Below are 27,552 nucleotides of genomic sequence, written 5' to 3' on the forward strand. Positions count from 1 at the left end.
CTTGTTCCAGGTAACAATGAGATCTAGAAATAAAAGAAAAACCTGCACACTGCTCTTGCTAGTATCACTTTTTTTATTAAAGCTTATTGGCCTTCATCAGAGCCTGTCCCAGAGGCAGACACGAGAGCTTAAATTTTTAAAAAGCAGCAATACCAGCAAGAGCAGTGTGTGGATTTCTCCTTTCTTTCAACAGAACTATAGCCTAAAATCATGTGGAAGCCTGTTTGCAAAGTATGCACAGCGAAACTTATGAAGGGTTGATTGACCCCGTCTCTGACGGCAGCATCCCTTTTTGAATGGTAGTATACATGTATATATGAATCTATTGAGCTCCCTAGCAACAAAATAATCTATTATTATGATGGGAGATTATAGTACGGTTTTATGTACCTCAATGGATCGGAAACAAAATCATTCTACAAACTATCACCCTCAAACACTTAAGGAGATTACAAAGATCATGGATACATTACAACTAGTGGACATATGAAGGTTGAAAAACCCTGACCTAGTGAGATATACAGAGGCTTAATCAAGCTAGCCGTCTTGATGAATTCCTAGTCTCGTTTTTGCTGGCATCAAAAATAAAAAAAATAATAAAAAAAAAATATTAATAGGAGACCAAATGCGATCGGACCACCATCTAATTGGCCTCCATAAACAGTGGCTTGCGAAACTATTTACCCCCTTGGCATTTTTTGTTGCCTATATTGTTGCCTTACAACCTGGATTTAAAATAGATTTTTGGGGGGTTTGTATCATTTAATTTACACTGGTTTGGCAGGTGCCATATTCTTTCCGTTTTTAATGACGGAGTTAACAGTTCTCCGTGTGATGTTTAAAGTTTCGGATATTTTTTATACCCCAACCCTGATCTGTACTTCTCCGCAACTTTGTCCCTGACCTGTTTGGTGAGCTCCTTGGTCTTCATGGTGCCACTTCCTTGTGGTGCCCCTTGCTTTGTGGTGTTGCAGAGTCTGGGGCCTTTCAGAACAGGTGTATATATACTGAGCTCATGTGACAGATCATGTGACACTTAAATAAAGTCCACCTGTGTGCAATCTAACTAATTATGTGACTTTTGAAGATAATTGGTTGCACCAGATCTTATTTAGGGGCTTCATAGCAAAAGGGTTGAATACATATGCACGCACCACTTTTCCGTTATTTTTTTATTTCACTTCACCAATTTGGACTATTTTGTCTCCATTACATGAAATGGAGCAACAAAATAAGAAAAACGCCAAGGGGGATGAATACTTTTGCAAGGCATCATACAGAATTGCCACGGGGATATTGAACATTTAATCAAAGCCTATTGGATGACAATATGGTCTTAACTTAATAAATCATAATTTACTTTTTTTGTACAGATCCCCTTATTGTATGGGATACTTTCAAATGTACTTTTAGAGGCCATTCAATCCAATACTCATTATTAAAACAAAAGCAGTTTAGGTGTCACGTTCTGACCTTAGTTCCTTTATTTTGTCTTTTGTTTTAGTACGGTCAGAGTGTGAGTTGGGTGGGTTGTCTATGTTAGTTTGTCTATGATTTTCTATTTCTGTGTTTGACCTGCTATGGTTCTCAATCAGAGGCAGCTGTCAATCGTTGTCCCTGATTGAGAACCATATTTAGGTAGCCTGTTTTCCATTGTGTTTTGTGGGTGGTTATTTTCTGTTTAGTGTTGGTTTGCACCTTACAGGACTGTTCGGTGGTTGTTTATTGTTTTGTTTTCAGTGTTCATTCAAATATTTAAAATATGAACATTTACCACGCTGAGCATTGGTCCTCCTCTCCTTCCACAGACGACAAGCGTTACATTAGGTCAAAAGAGATTAGACTAATAAAGGAAATAGAGAAAGTAACAGCGCAGGTAGATGGTAATGGAAACTGTACTATAGAGGCACAAAATAGGTTGGAGGAAAAACAAAAAGAACTGGAGGTACTTATTCAAGAACGATCAAAAATAAAATGAATTGGATGGAAAATGGGGAAAAATGCTCTACATTTTTTTTTAATCTTCAGAACAGAAATTCTACCAAAAATCATGTACAGAAACTTGTTACAAATTATGTAGTTATCCATGATACAACCAAATTATATTTTGAAAGAGGAAGCAAAATATTTTAAGCATGTTTTCTTTTCAGTCTCCTACATTTCGACTGAATGTTAACTGTCAGGATTTCTTTCCTCACAATAATAATAATGTAAAATGAACACATTTACAGAAAGACCAGTGTGAAGGCCAACTTACAGAAGAGGAACTTTGAGATAATAAAATATTTTCAGTCTGGAAATACACCAAGGCTTGATGGTATACGAGTAGAGGTACAGTATATGAAGGCAAAAAAAGCAATTTTTCAACAAAGGATGAGCTTTTCTAAATAATCTACTGGAGAACCATTTTGTGTTTAATTATAATATATGTATGAGTGAAGCTTTGTGAGAGGTTTAAAGCTTTAATAATTTTAGCCCCCAAAACTCGTATTCATTATATAAATAGGCATGTTTAATTCTGCAACCAAGAAGTAACCAAGTATGGTTCTCACCAATCAAACCGAGATGCCAGTGCAACCAAGAAGTTACCAAGAATTAACCAATGAGGATATAGCTATGGCGGGACCTTTAAACACTAGAAGAGGACCATGGAAAAATAAATTTCCTCTCAGGTAATTTTGGCGAGTTATTTTTCTTTTCTGAAGTAACGTTAGCTACAATTTATTGTTGTCTGCTGTTTTCATTAATCATCATCAATCAGAATATCTAGCAGGTAAGATCAGTGTATTAGGCTACTGTAATATCTACAGTGTAGGAACGCTATCTAACGTGTTAGTAAACTGGTGTTTTGACACTGACACAGGTTATCAAAGTAATGTCCGATGACTCTGAGCATTAAAATAGTCTAACCCCACTATTTCCATAACAAACTGGAGTTATTATTTGCATTTTACCGTAGCTAGCTATGGAGAGAGTTAGCTGCACTGAAAGTAAAGGGGCTGAATAATTTTGCACGCCCAATTTTACAGTTTTTGATTTGTTAAAATGTCGTTCCACTTCATGATTGTGTCCCACTTGTTGTTGATTCTTCACAAAAAAATACAGTTTTATATCTTTATGTTTGAAGCCTGAAATGTGGCAAAAGGTCGCAAAGTTCAAGGGGGCCGAATACTTTCGCAAGGCACTGTACCTCCAAATCCCGCAGCATAATCGTAAAACTTTTAGTTGAGCAACCACTGTACTCTTGTTTGTATATTTCAGTTTTTTGCATTTGTTTTGTTCATAATAATAATAACAATAATACAAATATAAAATATATAGCGGTCAAGTATCCAAGCTAACTTGCTAGCAGCTTCCAGACACAAATGAGAGAACAGCTCACTGAACATTACTCGCCATAGCAGAGCTGGTTAGGCTGTTATGTTGTCCAGAGCAGTGGCAGTTCTAGCTTGAATGGCTCCCTGGGCGAACCCCCCTTTCAGCCCCCCGCTTACCCCCCCTAATAAAAAAGCACCATTCTGCACTAACTGTAATTTTTTATTCAGACATTTAGAACAACACAAATAAATAATCATAACATTTAAAACTATATAAATATATATATATATATAAAAAATAAGACTCATACATTTCAAAAATAAGTATGTGTTCGCACTCAAGCATCAATGCATCCCCCAACACTGTCAACCAAGAGTGAAGAATAATATAAAACCAAACAATTTGGCACAAACCAGAAAAAAATGCAACAATGTCTGTGAAGCTATATATTCACAGTATTATGAATGAATTGTGGTTTATTTGGTAGCATTTCGTAGTGTGATTGATTTTACAAATTGCATTAGTGAAATTAGAGGTAAGCTATTTGATAGATTCCCCTGCTCCCCCTACCTCAGGCTTCCAGTGGGGAAACCTGAGGTCAAACAACCCTCGCCCCCATCCCTATCTCGTACTTCTGAGTGGGAGACCTTCCCAGGCAGTAGTCTGCCTAGGTCACAAACTAGAATCAGGGCGCCCACTCTGACAAGGTTAATCGACCCACCGTCCCACACAGTGACATGATATCTTTAACGTGACGTGCAAAATGAGCGATAGAAAACTGATTGCGCAAATGTTACCATTCCCCCAAAAAATTCTGCGGGTGCCCAGGGCCGCCCCACTAAGATGCCGTCCTGGGCAGCTGCCCATGTCACCTATACCTAAATCTGCCACTGATCCAGAGCATTAGTGACTCCAACTGTGCTGTCAGATTGTTCTCTCATTTTGAGTCTGGAAGTAGCTAGCAAGCTAGCCAGTTAGCTTGGGTGCTTGACTGACGTTTCCCTCTCCATGTATTCAGAGTGCACACTGGATGCTCTTTCCGATGAGTAGGATCGATCCGAACATTCTGACCTCAAAACGGCAGACAAGCACCCAAGCTAACTGGCTAGCTACTTCCAGACACAACCTCTTTTGACGCGTGAACCGCTAGCGAGACACCTACGAGAACATCCTGTGAAATTGCAGAGCGTGAAATTCAAAATACAAAAATCATAAAATTAAACATTCATGACAATACACGTGTCATATATAATTTAAAGATAAATTTCTTGTTAATCCAACCACGTTGTCAGATTTCAAAAAGGCTTTATGGCGAAATCATACCATGCGATTATCTGAGGACAGCGCCCCACACCAAAATACTTTTTCAACCAGCACAGGCGTCACAAAATCACAAACAGCGATTAAATAAATCACTTACCTTTGAAGATCTTCCTCTGTTTGCAATCCCAAGGGTCCCAGCTATACAATGAATGGTCGTTTTGTTCGATAATTCCTTCTTTATATCCAAAAAAGTAAGTTTAGTTGGCGCCAATGATCTCCGTAATCCATGCGTTTAACATGCATAGAAACAAATCTAAAGAGTTACTGGTGAAGTTAATCCAAACAAGTCAAACAATGTTTCTAATTAGTCTTTAGGTACTCTAATATCTAAATAAATGATTAAATTTGTGACGGAGAATATTACGTTCAATAGGGAAGATAAATAACGAAGAGTGCGCACCTCATTCACGCGCCAACAAGACTACTTTTCTAATGAGAGACACCTTGTAGTTCTTCCAACTACTTGCTCATTTTTCAAAAAACAAGTCTGAAACCCTTTCTAAAGACTTGACATCTAGTGGAAGCCATAGGAATTGCAATCTGGGTCCTATCTATTTGTATATCCCATAGGCTAGCACAGAAATGGCATGTGACCTCAAAAAAATGTCACCTGCCATATCAGTTCTGTTATACACAGACATTATTTTAACAGTTTTAGAAACTTCAGCGTGTTTTCTATCCAAGGCTACCAAGTATATGCATATCCTAGCTTCTGGGCCTGTTTACTTTGGGCACGTCAGTCATCTGAAATTCCGAACAAAAACTAGTCTCCAAAACAGGATAATGAGAGAACACCCCACTCTGACCATTTTACTCGCCCTAGCAGAGCTGGTGAAACTGTGCTGCTGGCAACAATTTATTGACAGTTTTTTTGCAGACGTTTATTTACTGAGACCATCCATATTCAACTGGTGCTGAGTGATTGTAAATTAGTCAAATATTCTGTGCTCGGGCACACTCAGACCAGAGTGCTCTGAAATCGGAGTAGATTGCCAGACTGAATTTATGGACGCACCCGGAATGGTTACTTGCATAGTGGAGTCTTTTTTTAAGACATGTACCTAGATAGCTAGCTAAACAACAAACCATAATCACAACTCATGACATTACTGCCCTACATGACTCTGCAGGTAGCTAACCAATGTCTATCAACAGTTGTCGCAGTGATATTCTATTGAAATGGATACTTGCATCGTGGAGTATTTTGTTAAAATATGTAGCTAGGTAGCTAGCTAAACAATTAACCATAATCCCAACTCAGTCAAGTAACCAAACTAACTTGGTTCAATGTTAGTTAGCCAAGCAAATGGGTCTGAGATACGAATAGTAAGATCAAACACGTAACACAACTCAAGACGATACTACCCTGCTACGTGTTTGCATAACTCTATCCAAACAAAAAATATGCACGCCCAACAAAAAAATATTCTAAATATTAGCTAACTGCCTAGCATTTATGAGGCCAGCAAACATGTTCCTCACACGCTATAATGAAAAAAACATACGTTTTCTGGAGAGTGCTGATGATGTCGCCCACTGTATGTACTTTCGGTCGCCTGATTGAGTCCAGACAGTCCCTGACAACCTCCTGTAGTGGTCAGCCAGATCTGAACACAATCAGACCACAAAGCGACTTTTCTGCATCTAGACTCATCTTTTCAATGCGATCTTCGTATTCTGATAGCAAAAGTGTCAAGTGTAGACACAACTCAAGACGCTAACACACATCCACATCATACCACACAACTACTGCTGCAGGAAAGAGAAGAACTTCAATCTTGACCAGGTCTTTCACAAAATAGATGTTATTACCGAGGCCTCTGTGGCCAGTCATCCCTCTGGCTAGTGCCACTGGTTAGTGTCCTGGTTTTCCAGGATTCTTCTGGAACGCTCCTTGTTCCCGGGCATGTCAGGGAATGACACTCCACAGTGCTGGGGGAGATGAGGCGGAGTATGACATACACATACACACACACACACACACACGCACATGAATTCGCTTCCTATTCATTAACACCTCTCTGATTTATATGGCACCTACAGTAATCTCCAGACCTCGGACACACCCTCTCCTCTCTTGCTTACATGTTACATCAAGGGAAGACTGTTATTTCTCAACTCCTTTGTTAAAATCCCTTATGAGATCGAATATTGTCTTGGATGAATGAAGTCCGTAAAGCTCCCTAGTGATTAATTCAATATGCACAAAACAGACAATATTTTGATCCCACTGCATACGATCTTCGTTAGGTCAACTTGAGACAGTGCACGGCACACCTGTTTAAATAGTGAAAAGTACTTTTTCCAGCAAAAGTCTGCATCATTCATGTGACTTTTTAAAAGTAAAAATGTCTCAATTTTATTTATTTTTCTCACTCCCTCTCAGGTGGGTATGGGATAAAGAAAAGGTCATACAAAGTTGAGTAGGGTAGAATGCTCTCAAACTGGCATTGAGCGAAATTCTAGCAATGAATAGATCAATACAACTTTTTGAGAAATTGAAAATAAGAGGTTTCATATGGAATGTATGTGTGTGTGTATGATATGTGTTCAGGTAACCGAGGACAGGGCCGTGTCCTGGTTTGTCAGTGTTTCCAGCGGCCACGATGGTGAAGCCCTGGTGCGCAGTGAACCCGTCCAAGGAAAACACATTGGAGGTGTGTGTACGTGTGTGTGCGTGCAGGTGTGCGCACATACAGGGCCTTCTCTCACCCACAATAGTAAGCCTCAGTGGGGCTAGAGCTGATACATGGCAGGGTCCACTGTGGCAAACAGGGCCAGGCTGCCTCTCCTCTGAAAAATGTGCTTACACAGGATGGGTATTGGTGATGTAGGCAGTGCACAGGTCTCATACAAAACTATAACAATATACTGTATGAAAATAACTGTTTTGTAAGTGGCACTGCAGTCATAGTGTGAGGATTGATGCTGGAGACAGGAAGCAGGTACAGGGAGAACATTTCATGAACAGGACAGGAATAACGTCTGGATGGGAAAAATAACGGCACCAATGCAGACAGCGGGAACAACCAGGGGAGCAGACAATTAGACTGGGCAATCAACAACGGGAAGGAGTCCAGGTGCATCCAATAAGTGCTGCTGTGCTTAATGATGGTAACAGGTGTGGATAATGAAGGGCAGGCTGGCAAACTCGAGCGACAGAGAGCAGGAGCAGGCGTGACATAGTGAGAATGTACATATTCACTATCATCATATCACAGTTAAGTATTGTAATACAGTATCTATCCACATTTCAGTTTTTAGGTCACATTATGCCATGTCCAACAATACCCCCCCCCCCCTCCCAACACACACACACACACCATCCAACCAGCCATGTGTGGGAGTGAGCCCACAGCACAACATGCCTCGTGATATTTGCTGAACTCTTAACCCTGCCTGAACATCACAGGAACCGGAGCAGCCATTCAGTGGTCTGCTTCTGCCGAGCAGGAACCGCACACTCCAAGATGGAAATAACTCCTAATTGACCCGAATGGGTGCAATCAGAGCCAATAAGAGATAAGGATTGGGACTTTTTGCCAGGGTAGCGATAGCATTGTGCCTGTGGTTTCCAGGAGAAACATGGCACTATTGACCAAACAGAGAGCAGGTGTGCAAGGACTCTGAATCATTCTCCTCTACCCAGGTGTATGTACTTCTCATGACATGTACCTACAGTCCTCTCCACTTCAGGGCTGGCCTTGCCTCAATCTGAGCAAACACAGACCTGGATGGCTGTACTCTTTGTGCTTCCTTATGCTTTTATATACCTGAGGAAACAATTTGTCTTTCTGTGGTTGGTTGGAGTGTATCTATAGGGGAATACATTAAAGCTACAGTCTGGGATATGGGAATCTAACCCATCCCAAAATTTTATACAAAATAAGTTGCGGGGCAGTCAGTTTGCTTTAATGAATGTTTTAAATGTATACATTTAAAACAAATTGTAAATGTATGATGTATACATAAATTATGTCGCTCTCGCTGCTGATGATTCTTTGATCCACCTCTATGTAGACGACACCATTCTGAAAACATCTGTCCGTTCATTGGACACTGTGTAAACTAACCACCAGATGAGCTTCAATGCCATTACAACTCTCCTTCCGTGGCCTCCAACTGCTCTTAAATACAAGTAAAACTAAATGCATGCTCTTCAACCGTTTGCTGCCCGCACATGCCCGCCCGTCCAGCATCACTACTCTGGAAGGTTTTGACTTAGAATATGTGGACAATTACAAATACCTAGGTGTCTGGTTAGACTGAAAACTCTCGGTCAAGTCTCATATTAAACATCTCCAATCCAAAATTAAATCTAGAATCGGTTTCCTATTTCGCAACAAAGCATCCTTCAATCATGCTGCCAAACATACCCTCGTAAAACTGACTATCCTACCGATCCTCAACTTCAGCGATGTCATTTACAAAATAGCCTCCAACACTCTACTCAACAAATTGGATGCAGTCTATCACAGTGCCATGGGTTTTGTCACCAAAGCCCCATATACTACCCACCACTGCGACCTGTATGCTCTCGTTGGCTGGCCCTCGCTTCAAATTCATCGCCAAACCCACTGGATCCAGGTCATCTACAAGTCTCTGCTAGGTAAAGCCCGCCTTATCTCAGCTCACTGGTCACCATAGCAGCACCCACCCGTAGCACGTGCTCCAGCAGGTATATCTCACTGGTCACCCCCAAAGCCAATTCCTTCTTTGGCCGCCTCTCCTTCCAGTTCTCTGCTGCCAATGACTGGAACGAACTGCAAAAATCTCTGAAGCTGGACTCTTACCCCCCTCACTAGCTTTAAGCACCAGATGTCAGAGCAGCTCACAGATCACTGCACCTGTACATAGCTCAACTGTAAATAGCCCATCCAATCTACCTCATCCCCATACTGTATTTATTTATTTATCTTGCTCAATTTCACCCCAGGATCTCTACTTGCACATTCATCTTCTGCACACATTCCAGTGTTTAATTGCTATATTGTAATTACTTCGCCCCCATGGCCTATTTATTGCCTTACCTCTCTTATCCTACCACATTTGCACATGACGTTTATAGATTTTTCGACTGTATTTTTGATTGTGTGTTTGTTTATTCCATATGAAACTCTGTGTTGTTGTATGTGTCGAATTGCTTTGCTTTATCTTGGCCAGGTTGTTCTCAACTAGCCTACCATCCATAAAGGTGAAATAAATAATAAAAAATAAAAAAATGTGGCACGTCAGATCACTTAAAACCTCTTTGGGCTGAGATCCCGCTAACGGGATCGATATGACAACAGCTAGTGAAAGTGCAGGGCGCTAAATTCAAACAACAGAAATCTCATAATTAAAATTCCTCAAACATACAAGTATTTCACACAATTTTAAAGATACACTTCTTGTTAATCCCACCACAGTATCCGATTTTATATAGGCTTTACGGCGAAAGCACAACAAACGATTATATTAGGTCAGAGCCAAGTCACAGAAAAACACAGCCATTTTTCCAGGCAAAGAGAAGAGTCACAAAAATCTGAAATAAAGATAGAATTAATCACTAACCTTCGATGATCTTCATCAGATGACACTCATAGGACTTCATGTTACACAATACATGTAAGTTTTGTTCGATAAAGTTCATATTTATATCAAAAATCTCAGTATACATTGGTGCGTTATGTTCAGTAGTTCCAAAAACATCCGGTGATTTTGCGGAGAGCCACATCAATTTACAGAAATACTCATCATAATTGTTGATGATAATACAAGTATTATACATGGAACTTTAGATGCAACCGACAAACCGACAAACCTCAGATTTCCCACTTCCTGGTTGGATTTTTTCTCAGATTTTTGCCTGCCATATTAGTTCTGTTATACTCACATACATCATTCAAACAGTTTTAGAAACGTCAGAGTGTTTTCTATCCAAATCTACTAATACTATGCATATCTTAGCTTCTGGGACTGAGTAGCAGGCAGTTTACTCTGGGCACCTTATTCATCCAAGCTACTCAATACTACCCCTAGCCATAAGAAGTTTTAACGTACAATACCGTTCAAAACATTGGGGTCAGTTTGAAATGTCCTTGGGTTTGAAAGAAAAGCACATTTTTTGGTCCGTTAAAATAACATCAAATTGATCAGAAATACAGTGTAGACCTTAATGTTGTAAATTACTATTGTAGCTGGAAACGGCTGATTTTTTTATGGAATATCTACATAGGCGTACAGAGGCCATCACTCCTGTGTTCCAATGGCACGTTGTGTTAGCAAATCCAAGTTTATCATTTTAAAAGGCTAATTGATCATTGGGAAAACCCATTTGCAATTATGTTAGCACAGCTGAAAACTGTTGTGTTGATTAACCTCTCTAGTGTATGCCTGGCCAACATCCAGCGAGATTGCAGAGCGCCAAATTCAAATACAGAAATACTAATTATAGAAATTCATAAAAGATACAACTATTTTACATAGGTTTAAAGATAAACTTCTTGTGAATCCAACCACAGTGACAGATTTCAAAAATGCTTTACGGCGAGAGTGTCTAGTTTGAGAAACAGATGCCTCACGTCCTCAACTGGCAGCTTCATTAAATAGTTCCCGCAAAACACCAGTCTCAACGTCAACAGTGAAGAGGCGACTCTGGGATATTGGCCTTCTAGGCAGAGTTGCAAAGAAAAAGCCATATCTCAGGCTGGCCAATAAAAATAAAAGATTAAGATTAGCAAAAGAACACAGACAGGACAGAGGAACTCTGCCTAGAAGACCAGCATCCAGGAGTCGCCTCTTCACTGTTGACGTTGAGACTGGTGTTTTGTGGGAACTATTTAATGAAGCTGCCATTTGAGGACGTGAGGCATCTGTTTCTCAAACTAGACACTCTGATGTACTTGTCCTCTTGCTCAGTTGTGCACCGGGGCCTCCCACTCTTCTTTCTATTCTGGTTAGCGCCAGTTTGCGCTGTTCTGTGAAGGGAGTAGTACACAGCTTTGTACGAGATCGTCAGTTTCTTGGCAATTTCTAGCCTTCTTTTCTCAGAACAAGAATAGACTGACAAGTTTCAGAAGAAAGTGCTTTGTTTCTGGCCATTGTGAGCCTGTAATCGAACCCACAAATGTTGATGTTCCAGATACTCAACTAGTCTAAAGGCCATTTTTTTTGTTTCTATAATCAGGACAACAGCTTTCAGCTGTGTTAACATACTTGCAAAAGGGTTTTCTAATGATCAATTAGCCTTTTAAAATTATAAACTTGGATTAGCCTACACAATGTGCCATTGGAACACAGGAGTGATGGTTGCTGATAATGGGCCTCTGAATGCTTATGTAGATATTCCATAAAAAAATCTGTTGTTTCCAGCTACAATAGTAATTTTCAACATTTACTATGTCTACACTGTATTTCTGATCAATTTGATGTTATTTTAATGGACCAAAAACAAGAAAATGTCTAAGTGACCCCAAACTTTTGAACAGTAGTGTACATAGTAAAGCAAGCAAGGCATGGATTTTAGTGATATGAGGCTTGTGGTGGATGGAGGTAGTTTGTTGTTGGCAAGATAATCGGTAATACTGTACTGTACTCTACTAATTGGGTAAATCGCAATACTTTGCCTTGCCTACCCCCTGAGACTGTGCTGGACACTAATTGCACACCCTCTGCAACCTGCCCCGTATCTGAGACAATTATTTTTATTTCACAAACAACATACCGTTAATGTTTCGCTCCGAATGGCCTAATTTGTTTTGATAAAGAGCCATACATGTTTATGCCTACAACCCTCTTGGCAAGAAGCGGCTTACATTAATACTTTCCAGAAGGCAGAGAACCAATAAAATTATGTTCACAAATTCACATCTAGCATTGTACACAAAGGTAGGGAAAAGGAAATTAAAAAGCACAATGATAAAAAAAACAGTATGAAAGTATTGGTACATGAATTATATTCTCTCTTTGTATAATTTATTTTAACTTTTTGTTCCACCACATAATGTCTTTGCCATGAATCTACAGCTCATGTACCCATCCATGTAAATGCTGAATGAATGATTGATTTTGAGATTGTGTTTCTACAGAGACAGAGTGACTCTCGCTGATAAAAGTGTGAGAAAAGCATACATTGAGTACAACTGTAAAACTGAAGAGGACATAGACTGTCAAACAGAATGTGTGTGTGTGTGGGGTGGGGGGGGTGCATTTATGCACGAGCATGTACAATACCCTTACACCCTGTATACCCCTGTGTGTCTCCATGCATGCCTGCACCTTGTATTTATGTCCACAATGCACAGTAGGAGTGAGTGATTGTTACGTTTTTTAAAGCTTTTCAAACACCACTATAAATAGACTGTCAATCTCAACAAGCAGAAAATACATCCCTCCCTACCTTCTACACTTGCCCAGTATAGAAGGCTTGGCTTGACAATCTCTGAATTTCATTAAACTTGTTGGTGTTTTGAAACATGTCTCTTTCCATTCATCAATTGGCCGTGCACAGTTTGGATTGATTGAAATTAATTTGTCAGTAAAAAAGCTAACATATACACAAATATTTTTTGAAGTGACCGGGATTACACAATAAATTCAGGGACTTATTTCCATTGTGGTTCCTATTTTCTTACATAAATACACTTACAATTACATAGATACAGATGCATTACAGAGATAGAGATGAAAAAAGTACAATTCATACAAGCTTACTTACTCATTGTCCCCATGGGGAAATGTTGTTGCAGTGTCATGTACACGTTTAAAGTGGCGTTTAAATACGAAACAAAATTGACAATACAACTTTCATAACAGTTACATACCAATAAAACATTTTTTTTTAAAGACTAGCCTGCTGGCCTTCCTGAGTCGATAGGAACATTAGCCTGAGCTATTTAGGAGGGATATCACACCTGGCACAAATTATTGTCTAGTTCTGTTTTTCCTGCTGGGGGGTTCCCTATACCTATGCCCAGAGGGTAGTAGTTCAAAGTCTGGGTACAGGGGGTGGCTTGGGTCTAAAATTATTTTGTGAGCCTTACGGAGGGCCTTGACCTTAAAGATCTCATTCAGGCCTGTCTGTTTGACTCCAAGTACCTTGCTTGCTGTGGTGATAATCCTTCTCAGCATATTTCTCTGGCTGACAGTAGCATTGCCAAACCAACAAACAATACAAAAGGTTAAAATACTCTCAATGAAAGATTTGTAAAACAGAGTCAGTATAGTACAGTCTACATTAAAAGATACAGTTTTGTATATCAGGTCTGAACATTTACTCCACTGAAGCTTATTGTCCAAGAGGACACCCAGGTATTTGTATTCCTCTACAATCTCCATATTCTGACCTCTGATAGATGTTGCAGAGGTAGGTGTTGTACACTTCCTGAAGTCTATGCACATCTCTTTGATATTGTTGGTATTGAGGACCAAGAGTGATTCCTCACACCACTCTACAGTCTTTTAGGACCGGGCCATGATGTTCCTTGTCATCATGCAACAGGCTGATCATGGCTTTTTTGGCTGGTAGCTTATTCTTTAGATGTTTGGGGATGCTGTTGAACCATGATGTGCAGGCATAATCTTTGTGGCACTGGACTACTGCACTAGCTAAGTTTCCATCCAATTGGCAACAGATTTTCATGAGAATATTCTAAAATTGTCATGAAAACAATTTACCAATTCAGAGTTTCCTTTAGGAAAGTTTGGCACAGGACCACATGACAAGGAAGATTTTAATTTACCAGAAATTTACCAAACATCCGTATGCATTCAGATCCGACCTGGCACAGCCAGCCATCAATAAACAGCCTATAAAAATTAAAAACAGCCTAAAACAATTTACAAAAAGACTATACATTGTGTTTCGATGTGTAGCATAGCCTATTTTATTTAGAGTTTACAGTCTAACCAGACACCTAGGTATTTGTAGTTATCCACATATTCTAAGTCAGAGCCGTCCAGAGTAGTGATGCTGGACGGGCGGGCAGGTGCGCCAGTGATTGGTTGAAGAGCATGCATTTAGTTTTACTTGCATTTAAGAGCAGTTGGAGGCCACGGAAGAAGAGTTGTATGGCATTGAAGCTCGTCTGGAGGTTAGTTAACACAGTGTCCAACGAAGGGCCAGAAGAATACAGAATAGTGTCGTCTGCGTAGAGGTCGATCAGAGACATCATTGATGTATACAGAGAAGAGAGTCGGCCCGAGATTTGAACCCTGTGGCATCCCCATAGAGACTGCTAGAGGTCCGGACAACAGGCCCTCCGATTTGACACACTAAACTATATCAGAGAAGTAGTTGGTGAACCAGGCGAGGCAATAACTTTAGAAGCTGTTGAGTCTGCCAATAAGTATGTGGTGACTGACAGAGTCGAAAGCCTTGGCCAGGTCGATGAAGAAGGCTGCACAGTAATGTCTCTTATCGATGGCGGTTATGATATCATTTAGGACCTTGAGCTTGGCTGAGGTGCACCCATGACCAGATTAAAACCAGATTGCATAGCGGAGAAGGTAAGGTGGGATTCGAACTTGGCTTTGGAAGACTTTAGAAAGGCAGGGTAGGCTAGATATAGGTCTGTAGCAGTCTGGGTCTAGAGTGTATCCCCCTTTGAAGAGGGGGATGACCACGGCAGCTTTCCAATCTTTGTGAATCTCAGACGATGAGAAAGAGATGTTGAACAGGCTAGTGATAGGGATTGCAACAATTTCGGCAGAAAATTTTGAAAGAGAGGGTCCAGATTGTCTAGCTTGGCTGATTTGTAGGGGTACAGATTTTACAGCTCTTTCAAAACATCAGCTATCTGGATTTGGGTGAAGGAGAAATCGGGGAGGCTTGGGCGAGTTGCTGTGGGGAGTGCAGGGCAGTTGACCGGGGTAGAGGTTGCCAGGTGGAAAGCATGGCCAGCCATAGAAAAATGCTTACTGAAATTCTCAATTATAGTGGATTTATCGGTGGTGACAGTGTTTCCTAGCCTCAGTGCAGTGGGCAGCTAGGACGAGGTGCTCTTATTCTCCATGGACTTTACAGTGTCATAGAACTTTTTTGAGTTCGTGCTACAGGATACAAATTTCTGCTTGATAAAGCTAACCTTAGCTTTCCTAACTGCCTATGTATATTGGTTTCTAACTTCACTGAAAAGTTGCACATCACGGGGGCTATTCGATGCTAATGCGGAACGCCACAGGATGTTTTTGTGCTGGTCAAGGGCAGTCAGGTCTGGAGAGAGGGCTATATCTGTTCCTGGTTCAACATTTTCTGAAAGGAGCAAGCTTATTTAAGATGGTGAGGAAGGCACTTTTAAAGAATGACCAGGCATCCTCTACTGACGGGATGAGGTCAATATTCTTCCAGGATACCCAGGACATGTCGATTTAGAAAGGCCTGCTCACTGAAGTGTTTAAAGGAGCATTTCACAGTGATGAGGGGTGGTCGTTTGACCGTGGACCGATTACGGATGCAGGCAATGAGGCAGTGATTGCTGAGATCTTGGTTGAAAACAGCAGAGGTGTATTTGGAGGGCAAGTTGGTTAGGATGATATCTATGAGGGTGCCCGTGTTTATAGATTTGGGGTTGTGCCTGATAGGTTCATTGATAATTTGTGTGAGACTGAGGGCATCAAGCTTAGATTATGGGATGGCCGTGATGTTTATTAATAACCTCTTACAGCTACCCCCTACTTTTTAAAATTTCCGCCTGAAGACATACCCAAATCTAACAGCCTGTAGCTCAGGCACAGAACCAAGGATATGCATATTCTTATTTGAACAAAAACATTCTGAAGTTTGTGTAAATGTGAATTGAATGTAGGAGAATATATCACAACAGATCTGGTTTAGATAATAAAAAATAAAAAAACGTTTTTTATTTTTGTATCATCATCTTTAACCTTTCTGATCTCCCCATCCCGGATCCGGGTTCGTGAATACAGACTCAAGCTCATTACCATAACGCAACGTTAACTATTCATGAAAATCGCAAATGAAATGAAATAAATATGCCATCTCTCAAGCTTAGCCTTTTGTTAACAACACTGTCATCTCAGATTTTCAAAATATGCTTCTCAACCATTGCAAAACAAGCATTTGTGTAACAGTATTGATGGCTAACGTAGCATTTAGCATTAGCATTCAGCTGGCAACAGTTACACAAAAAAACAGAAAAGCATTCAAAAAAATCATTTACCTTTGAAGAACTTCAGATGTTTTCAATGAGGAGACTCTCAGATAGCAAATGTTCAGTTTTTCCTGAAAGATTATTTGTTTAGGACAAATCGCTCCGTTTTCTGCGTCACGTTTAGCTATGAAAAAACCCCTGTATCCAGGATTGTGTAAATCTTTCAGCAAGCTCATTAGCATAACACAACGTTAACTATTTATGAAAATCGCAAATGAAATGAAATAAATATGCCATCTCTCAAGCTTAGCCTTTTGTAAACAACACTGTCATCTCAGATTTTCAAAATATGCTTCTCAACCATAGGAAAACAATCATTTGTGTAAAAGTAGCTAGCTAGAGTTAGCATTTCGCGTTAGCATTTAGCGTTAGCATTAGCGTTAGCATCCAGCACGCAACATTAACAAAAACATAAAAGCCTTCAAATAAAATCATTTACCTTTGAAGAACTTCTGATGTTTTCAATGAGGATACTCTCAGTTAGATAGCAGATGCTCAGTTTTTCCAAAAAGATTCCTTGTGTATTAGAAATAGCTCCGTTTTATACATCACATTTGGCTACCAAAAAAAATCCATAAATTCAGTCCTCAAAACGCAAACTTTTTTCCAAATTAACTCCATAATATCGACTGAAAACATGGCAAACGTTGTTTAGAATCAAGCCTCAAGGTGTTTTTCACATATCTCTTCATTGATACATCGTTCTTGGACACATGCTTTCTCTCCTGAATCCCAGGAGAAAATGACCGCACCTGAAGATTACGCACAAATTTAGACAAAGGACACCGGGCGGACCTCTGGAAAATGTAGTCTCTTATGGCCAATCTTCCAATGATATGCCTACAAATACGTCACAATGCTGCTAAGACCTTGGGCGAACGACAGAAAGTGTAGGCTCATTCCTTGCGCAATCACAGCCATATAAGGAGAGAATGGAAAACAGAGCTTCAGAAATTCTGCTAATTCCTGGGTGATGCATCATCTTGGTTTCGCCTGTAGAATGAGTTCTGGGGCACTTACAGACAAAGAATATGCATAGTCGAGCATCTTTTCGTGACAAAATATCGCGCTTAAAACGGGAACGTTTTTTATCCAAAAATGAAATAGCGCCCCTAGAGCTCTAAGAGGTTAAAATGAACAAGATAAAACAAACATTCAGATAGGATGATGGGGACAATTTCAGTGAAAAACATAAGAGGGCAACAGTACTTGTGCAAAGTTTCAGAATGATAACTTCCAAAATGTGTGTGCTACATGATATTTATCATGAAGTCACCCAAGTGACCCACACAAGTAGCCCAAATGTACCCAAGTGGCCAAATTGGTGAGGGTATACATTTTGAAACAAATAACTATATACAAAATACCAAAATGGTATTCTAACACCCCCCCCCCCCCCAAAAAATGGAGAAAAAAAAATATTTTTTTCCATATGATGAAAAAAAATGTATACATTTACACATTTTCAATATTTGGAAGATCCTCAAGTCCTCTATCAAATAAAATGTATTTATATAACCCTTCGTACATCAGCTAATATCTCAAAGTGCTGTACAGAAACCCAGCCTAAAACCCCAAACAGCAAGCAATGCAGGTGTGTAGAAGCACGGTGGCTAGGAAAAACTCCCTAGAAAGGCCAAAACCTACTAAGAAACCTAGAGAGGAACCAGGCTATGAGGGGTGGCCAGTCCTCTTCTGGCTGTGTCAGGTGGAGATTATAACAGAACATGGCCGAGATTGTCAAACGTTCATAGATGACCAGCAGGGTAAAATAATAATAATCACAGCAGTTGTAGAGGATGCAACAGGACAGCACCTCAAGAGTAAATATGAACAGTGGCGCAGGTGATTGGGGACTTAATTTAGCAAAGAACACAGCGACGCCTCCATGCTGTGCCCTTTTGGCCCTGAGGCACATCTATTTCTGCATAAATACATTTGGGCAGATGAACACCACTTGTGGCAGGAGCTGGATGAACCAGCTTCAGTGGGGGATGGAAACCTTGGCCCTGGGGGCTGCCATTCGGAGTCAGTGTCACTGTGAAAGAAAATGTTCAGTTAGAATAGTTTCACATATGAGCCCTGTATCAACAGGTATAATAAACAGATATGTACTGTATATAGAGTACAGGGAGCATAAGGTTGAATGTATTATTATGACCTGCTAGATCTACTGTCTCTTTTATATTATGACAGACCAGTTAGATCTACTGTCTTTATTATATTACAACAGACCAGCTGTATCTACTGTCTGCATTTCACTTTGGCCATTGTTGTGGGCCTGCCCTCCCCTCAACAGTCTCAAATAGGCTATTTCATTTGGGGGTGGGGTGGGGCGGCAGACACACGCATCTCACATTTCATGACATTACATGTTTATATATTGCTTCTAAAATTAAAATAAAATCACAAATAATATTTTATATGATTAATTTCAAACAAGGGCATTAGCATGATAAGAACTTACCAGTCCAAAACAATGTCCTCTCCCGTTCAAAAAATATTCCTCCTCAATCGCTAAATGAATCGTCCTACAACAATCTGTCTCACCTTCCCAATCAATTTATTCTAAAATTGTGTGTACATCTGTATATCTAGACTTAGATTTAGCTTTCCCTGACGTCGTCGCCATAATGATTGATATACTTGTATAAACAGCTGAATCTGCTCGTTTACCAAACAATGCAGTGCGTAATATGTGTTTCTCCTTCCGGTATGAAACTTCAATAGCGAATTACTCTCTTTATGCTGGAGCTTACTACATGGGCTGGTCTTGCAACACATAAACATGACCTATTGCTGTTTACCTCAGCTCATTGGCTATCTACCCAGCTGACCCATCAGGTTTGATTGTGTTATAAACAATCCAGTTGATTGCAGTGAAACCAAACATGACTGGAAAAGTCACGTTCTGTGTGGGTTATATACCTGGAATGTGTCGTCGAAAATGGAATGAGACGGAATTCACGACACAAGCTGTTCCCAAAATGTTTCGTGTTAGGCTATAAAAACGGATTTTATCAAACAAAAGTTCATTCATTGTGTAACAATGAGCATTGGAATTGCAAACAGACGAAGATTGTCATAGGTAAACGATTTATTTTAATGCAGTTTGTGATTATGTTACGTCTGTGCTGGTTGAAATAGTTGATTTTTATGGGGCTCTATGCTCAGATAATCGTATCGTATTATTTCGCAGTAAATCCTTTTTTATATCTGACAACGCAGTTGGATTAGCAAGATTTTAGGCTTTCGATACATGTGAGACACTTGTATTTTCATGAATGCTTAATATGACTATTTATGTAGCGATCACCGTATGTTGTGGAATTTCATCCCGCTAGTGGGTTCCGTATTCAGAGAGGTTATGCATGTCCCAGTTTAGGTCACCTAGCAGCACGAGCTCTGAAGATAAATGGGGGGAAATCAGGTCACATATGGTGTCCAGGGCACAGCTGGGGGCAGAGGGTGGCCTATAGCAAGCGACAACGGTGAGAGACTTGTCTCTGGAAAGGTGGATTTTTAAAAGTAGAAGCTCGAATTGTTTGGGTACAGACCTGGATAGTAAGACAGATCTCTGCATGCTATCTCTACAGTAGATTGCAACTCCTCCCCCTTTGGCAGTTCTATTTTGTCTGAAAATTTTATAGTTAGGGATGGAAATTTCAGGGTTTTTGGTTGTCTTCCTGAGCTAGGATTCAGATACGGCTAGGACATCCGGGTTGGCAGAGTGTGCTAGGTCAGTGAATAAAACAAACTTGGGAGGGGGCGTCTCATGCTAACATGCATGAAACCAAGGCTTTTATGGTTACAGAAGTCAACAAATGAGATCACGTTGGGAGTAGGAGTGGAGCTAGGCACTACAGGTCCTGGATTAACCTCCACATCACCAGAGGAACAGAGGAGGAGTAAGATAATGGTTTTCCTAAGCTAAAAGAACTGTACGCCTAGTACGTTCAGAACAGAGAGTAAAAGAAACAGATTTCTGGGCGGGGTAGAAAAGATTCAATGCATAATGTACAGAATACAGTGGGGGTAAACCTGTGCATAGAGTGACGATGAAAGATAAATTGTCTCTAGGAATATAATTTAAACCAGGTGATGTCACTGAATGTGTTGGAGGTGGAATTAACCTCTCGAAGCTAGGAGGCACTATTTTTATTGTTGGAAAAATAACGTTCCCAAAGTAAACTGCCTATTTCTCAGGACCAGATGCTAGAACATGCATATAATAAAAATATTGTCTGTGAGTATAACAGAACTGGTATTGTAGCCAAAATCCTGAGAAAAATCCAATCAGGAAGTGACTCTAATTTTGAAACGTCTTTCTATGCATCCCTATTACCAATTGAAAGGGATATCAACCAGATCCCTTTTTCTGTGGCTTCCCTGAGGTGTCTACAGCCTTTAGACTTAGTTTCAGTCCTTTACTTTGAAGAATGAGTGTAAAAGACTACATTGCGTCAGTGGCCAGCTGAGGGCTCTCAGAGTGATTCTTGCGTAAAAGACAGAGGTAGTAATTTTTCCTCTCGCTCCTATTGAAAAGCCAATTGTCCCGGTTGATATTATTGAATAGATATTTGAAAAACACCTTGATTTAAAAAAACGTTTGCCATGTTTCTGTCGATATTATTGACACAATTTGTCATGACCGCTATTTCCGGTGTATTTCTCAACATAAGGTGACCGTCAAAAGGAGGTATTTTGGGTATAAAAATAATCTTTATGGAACAAAAGGAACATTTTCTGTCTAACTGGGAGTCTCGTCAGTGAAAACATCCGAAGATCAAAGGTAAACGGTTAATTTGATTGCTTTTCTGATTTGTGACCAAGCTTCCTGCTGCTAACTGGACATAATGCTATGCTAGGCTAGCGATAAACTTACACAAATGCTTGTCTTGCTTTGGCTGTAAAGCATAATTTCAAAATATGAGATGACAGGGTGATTAACAAAAGGCTAAACTGTGTTTCCACTATATTTCACTTGTGATTTAATGAATATGAATATTTTCTAGTAACATTTTTTGACCGTTGCGCTATGCTAATTAGTGTAGTTAATGACAATTCTCCTGGATCTGGGATGGATAGTTCCACGATGGGAAAGGAAGGTGCTTGGCAGAACAAGGGGACAGGACAGCCCCCACTTGGACGTCAGAGGCGTCGACCTCCACCACGAACTGACTGGACAGTTTCGGATGGAGCTGTAGTGGGATGGGAGCTGGGAGCTTTAGTGAATCACTGTTTGAGGTTTGAGAATGCCCGGTCAGCTGCTGGAGACCATATGAACGGAACTTTGGGAGAGGTGAGCACAAAGGGTTCTGTAACGCCGGACTAAATGACGGTAGAAGGAAACGTTGCAGCTGCACTCTGGATGTGGGTTGAGGCCAATCCACCACCACTCTCACCTTGTCAGGGTCAATCTGAAAATTAGCTGCAGCGATGACGTATCCTAGGAAAGAGATAGTGGAGCGATGGAACACATATTTCTCCACCTTCAAGATAAGCTGGCTCTCCAAGAGACGTTTTGAAGGTCCAAATTGGAGAAGATGACCGCCCGCTGGAGAGGCTTGAAAGCTTAGATGATTGGTAGCGGGAAATGTTTTTTAACCGTAATGTCATTAAGACCCCAGTAGTCGATACATGGATGCATAATCCCTGCAGCAAGAGAGTTCTCAATATACCCTTTCATCGCTGTGTTCTCGGGACCCGACAGGGTATAAAGTAGCCTCCAAGGCGGTGCGGTGCCCGGGAGAAGGTCGATAGCACAGTCGTAGGGCTGATGAAGAGGAAGCGATGTGGCACAGGCAGAGTTGAAAACCTCCCGTAAATCCTGGTCTCTGTGGGAACAGAGGAGAGATCCAAGGCTTAACCCAAGCCAGTAGGGAGAAATCCAGGGGCAGGCTGTGCCGACTTCAGACAATGTGGATGGCAAAATTGACTCCAACCCATGATGGAATCCGTAGCCCAGATTGTGCCTCTGGAGCCATGAAAACCCCAAAACCATGGGTACCTAAACTCCAGGAGCATAGACTCACTCTGGTTGCATGGCACAAACAGGTTGATAGGAACCGTATTGTGGGTGACTCTGCCGATAGAGCGCTGGATGGGCGCTCTGACATTCATTGGGATGGAAAGGGGTTGAGTGGAGATACCCAGTTCCATCCATACAACTCTCGACGGCCCCAGAGTCAATGAGCACCCGGATGGATTTGGACTAGCCTCACCACAACAAGTTAGCATAGAGGGTGTTACAAGAAGTGAGAGATTGGAAACTCCCCATACGGCTCACCAGTGTACTCATACCTACTGATGAGCCTGGTCTTTTAATGTGTAGGTAGATAAGAAATGTCCCGTAGCTCCACAATACAGACAGCTCTTGTTGTTTAATCTGAGTAAGCACCCAATGTAAGCACCCAGCTGGAGACAACCTAGCCCTGCCCAGTTGCATGGGCTCCGGAGGTGGCGAGTCGACAACCCTCGGTGAATTACGAGAGACCTTGGGTGACATCGGATTCACTCGGAAATGTAGACTTCGGGGATTTCCGGAATTCCTCGGAGGTAAGGTGGAAATCGAGGACGAGCAAAGGCAACAGGAAACAGACTCCCTCCTATGTTCCCGTAGCCGCACATCAATCCGAATGGTCAGGGCTATGAGGGAGTCGAGGTTCATGGGCAGCTCCCAGGCTGCGAGCTCGTCTTTAATCACCTCCAATAATCCATGAAGGAACATGTCGAACAGGGCTTCTGGGTTCCAGGCATGTGCGGAAATCCACCGGTAAGTCTGCCACACTTCGGGAGTGTTGACATAGTTGGAGCAGTTTACGAGCTGACTCTCTCCCGGACAACGGCAAATCATACACTTTTCTTACCTCCGCCACAAACTCCTCCACACTGAGGCAAATGGTGGACTGTTGCTCCCACACCGCTGTAGCCCAGGCAGGCGCCATCTCGGACATCAACTTTATGAGGTACGCTATCTACGAGCAGTCCGAGGGGAACGAAGAAGGCTGCAGCTCGTAGATGAGGGAGCACTAGGAGAGAAAAGCCCTGCAGGTTCCAGAATCTCCAGCGTAGCGCTCCGGAGGAAGTAAGCAAGGTTCTCGGGACACTGGGTTAGGTTGGGGAAAAGCGCCGCTGGTGGCGGGATTGCTGAGAGTCTGGGAGATTACTGTTGTGGCTTGCTGCCAAGTAGGGAATCTGCGGAATTCCTCCAGTAATGTATTGATTGCATGGTCATGGTGTTCTGCCAGGGTATGGAGTCCCTCCATACGGATTTTCAGTAACTCCTCGTGTCTTCCAATGGTGGCTACTTGGGAGGAGACAGCGTTGCGGAGTCCGTCCGAGTCTGCTGGGTCAGTCATGGTCAGTTTTTACTATCACTGCTCAGGCTAAGACCCTGATGCAGACACAGGAGGCGAATAGTATGAGAGTTGATTACAGTACAAGTGGCAGGCCAAAGCTAAGTCAGGGCAGGCAAAGAGTCCTAATCAAAATCAGAGTCAGGCAGGTACAGGATGGCAGGGCAAGGCAGGCAAAGGGTCGCAATTCGCAGTAAGGCAGGCAATCGCTAGGGCAAGGCAGGCAAATGGGAGACACCTGGTGGGGGTGGAGACATGCACAAGACAGGTGAACCAGATCAGGGTGAGACACCATCTCCCTCTTACACTTTTTTCTCTGTATCCAGTCGGATCTCCCTCTTACACGTTTTACTCCTTAAATGGTCAGATTATGGCAATTGTCTCATGCTTCCGATTGGTGTTATGGTTTTGTCTTGCTGCTCTGGTATACTTAGATTGATCAGGAGTCAGCGAAGATGGACTCTAGCCAGCCACCTCAGCAGGAGTCAGTCTGGAGGCTCTGCAGCCTGCAGATAAGGTGGCCCCAGAACCTGCTAAACATCCTAGAGACTTAGGTCTGCCTCCATTCCCAGGCTGCAGCCATAGTCCTCTCCCCTCCCGAGCACACAGACAGGAATGCACACCCACCTTCCTCTCCACACCACTCCCTCTCACAGAGAGATGGAGGTCCCAAATGGAAAGCAAGACCCCAGCCCTTTTTAGCCTCTTATCTGTTTTCTTCCCTCTTTTTCACCTCCACTGTCTCTCTCTGTCTTGTTCCTTTGTGTGAGGCTTATTTGCAGTGGTAGTGTACACCACAGGAGCCTGCTGAGGGGAGAATGGCTCATAATAATGTCTGGAATTGAGTGAATTTAATTTTCTCAAACACATAGAAACCATGGTTGGATGTGTTTGACACCATTCCATTTATTCCGTTTCAGCCATTACTATGAGCCCATCCTCCCCCATTAAGGTAAGGTAACTGCCAAAATAAAGAAAACACCAATATAAAGTGTCATAATAGAACATTGGGCCACCATCAGTCAGAACAGCTTCAGTGCACCTTGGCATAGATTCTACAAGTGTCTGGAACTCTATTGGATGGATGTGACACCATTCTTCCACGAGAAATTCCATAATTTGGTGTTTTGTTGATGGTGATGTAAAACTCTGTCTCAGGTTCCACTCCAGAATCTCCCATAAGTGTTCAGTTGGGTTGAGATTTGGTGAGATCGTTGTCATGCTCATCAAAAGCTTCAGTGACCACTCGTGCCCTGTAGATAGGGGCGTTGTCATCCTATGTGGACATGGCAATGTTAGCCAAACTGATGACTGGCCCAGCATTTTTATACATGACCCTAAGAATGATGGGATATAAATTGCTTAGTTAACTGAGGAACCACACCTGTGTAGAAGCACCTGCTTTCAATAAACGTTGATTCCCTCATTTACTCATGTGTTTCCGTTATTTGCCTGTATCTGCATAGCTGGAGTTCAGAATTAGGTCTGTGCTATGTTGGCCCAGACCAACCCAGGCCTGGGCCTCAGATAAGGGGAGCGTTCAAGGTGGCTGCGAGGACCTGAGAGCACAAACATAACGTCACTGAAAAAAGACATCCCGGGGCCCTACTGGAGAGCAACCACTGTTATTGCTGCTCTCATTCAGCATGGTCACAGCACTCATAGGAAATGTAGCTCATATGGCTTGCTTACCGTGCAATGAAAGGCATGTTCTTGGAATTGGGAGCATATTAGCTCAAGCTTTGTTATTTCTCGTCTTTTGTTATTTTTTTCCTCCTCAGGTTAACGCTGAGCTATTTTGATGGGTGTTGCTCATATGAAACACTTAAGGTTATACTCACTTAAGACAGATGATATCAGGGAATATATTTTTTGGTTTGCTATAAACAAGGTAATTTATTTTGAATGTTTGCACAAGGCATTAATGTTTAAGTAGCCCTTTCCTTTAGTCAATGACCATAAGTGTCCTCTTTGACCTCATGGGTGGAATGTTACCAATATTTATCATAATTTCACAATTAATAAAAAAACTTTGGGGACAGAAATACAGTGTTTCTATGCCAAACAGTTATTTCAGTTGTCTGTGATGTCTATTAAGTGTAATATTGGGATGCAAAATTCAAAATTGAATACTGTACATTTCAGCTCTATATTAGACATGGTACAGGTGTTTTCTTTTTTAAGCCCATGACCATGTGTGCGAGGTGTATTATTTTGTTTCAAAGTAGATTTGTTTAACACCACCTAGAATCACTCTGTGTGACCTGATTTAGCCCACTGCAGTATTAATATCTCTGTTCAGAACTGATAGAAATGCCCTTATACCCGTTTCATATTTTCGTTATGTAGGCCGAACAAAAATATGAATGCAACATGTGAAGTGTTGGTCCCATGTTTCATGAGCTGAAAGAAAATATCCCAGAAATGTTTCATATGCACAACAATCTAACTTCTTTCAATTTGTTAGTGAGCATTTCTCCTTTGCCAAGATAATCCATCCACCTGACAGGTGTGGCATATCAAAAAGCTGATAGTGGTGGTGGGGTTATGGTATGGGCAGGCATAAGCTAATAAACACAATTGCATTTTATTGACGGAAAGTTAAATGCACAGAGATATCATGACGAAATCCTGAGGCACATTGTCATGCCATTCATCCGCCTCCATCACCTCATGTTTCAGCATGATAATGCACGGCTCGATGTCACAAGGTTCTGTACTCAATTCCTGGAAGCTGAAAATGTCGGAGTTCTTCCATCGCCTGCATACTCAGTGAACAAACATGTCATCTGTAGAGCATGTGTGGGATGCATTGGATTGACTTGTATAACACATGTTCCCGTCCCCGCCAATATCCAGCAACTTCGCACAGCCATTGAAGAGAAGTCGGACAACATTCCACAGGCCACAATCAACAGCATGATCAACTCTTTGCAAAGGAGATGTGTCGTGCTGCATGAGGCAAATGGTGGTCACACCAGAAACTGCCTGGTTTTCTGATCCACCCCCCTACTTTTTGTTTAGGGTATCTGTGACCAACAGATGTATATCTGTATTCCCAGTAATGTGAAATCCATAGATTAGTACCTAATGAATGTATTTAAATTGACTGATTTCCTTATATGAACTGTAAATGTTGCATGTTAAGTTTATATTTTTGTTCAGTGTATATTTAATACATCAAAATGTACTTAAATATAAGTAGACTCCCTGAGCTTTAACCAATTATGCATTAGGGGGCGCTATTAAACATTTTGGATTAAAAACGTTCCCGTTTTAAACAAGATATTTTGTCACGAAAAGATGCTCGACTATGCATATAATTGAAAGCTTTGGAAAGAAAACTCTCTGACGTTTCCAAAACTGCAAAGATATTGTCTGTGAGTGCCACAGAACTGATG

The 27,552-nt window shown here is 41.3% G+C and overlaps 1 long non-coding RNA gene across 1 annotated transcript in view; it reads right to left on the reverse strand.

Moving 5' to 3' along the window:
* The window catches only part of LOC149976645 (uncharacterized), a 34,501-nt gene extending 16,863 nt beyond the window's left edge, over positions 1–17,638 (reverse strand). Inside the window, exons 1-2 of the long non-coding RNA XR_016487570.1 lie at positions 17,233–17,638; positions 16,803–16,864 (exon numbers count right to left, since the gene is read on the reverse strand). This is a non-coding gene — a long non-coding RNA (uncharacterized LOC149976645). The remainder of the gene's footprint in view (positions 1–16,802; positions 16,865–17,232) is intronic.
* Positions 17,639–27,552: the final 9,914 nt, after the last annotated feature.

Source organism: Oncorhynchus mykiss, chromosome 16 (assembly GCF_057628025.1).
Source record: "Oncorhynchus mykiss isolate SJ-2025 chromosome 16, ASM5762802v1, whole genome shotgun sequence".
Classification (NCBI taxonomy): domain Eukaryota; kingdom Metazoa; phylum Chordata; class Actinopteri; order Salmoniformes; family Salmonidae; genus Oncorhynchus; species Oncorhynchus mykiss.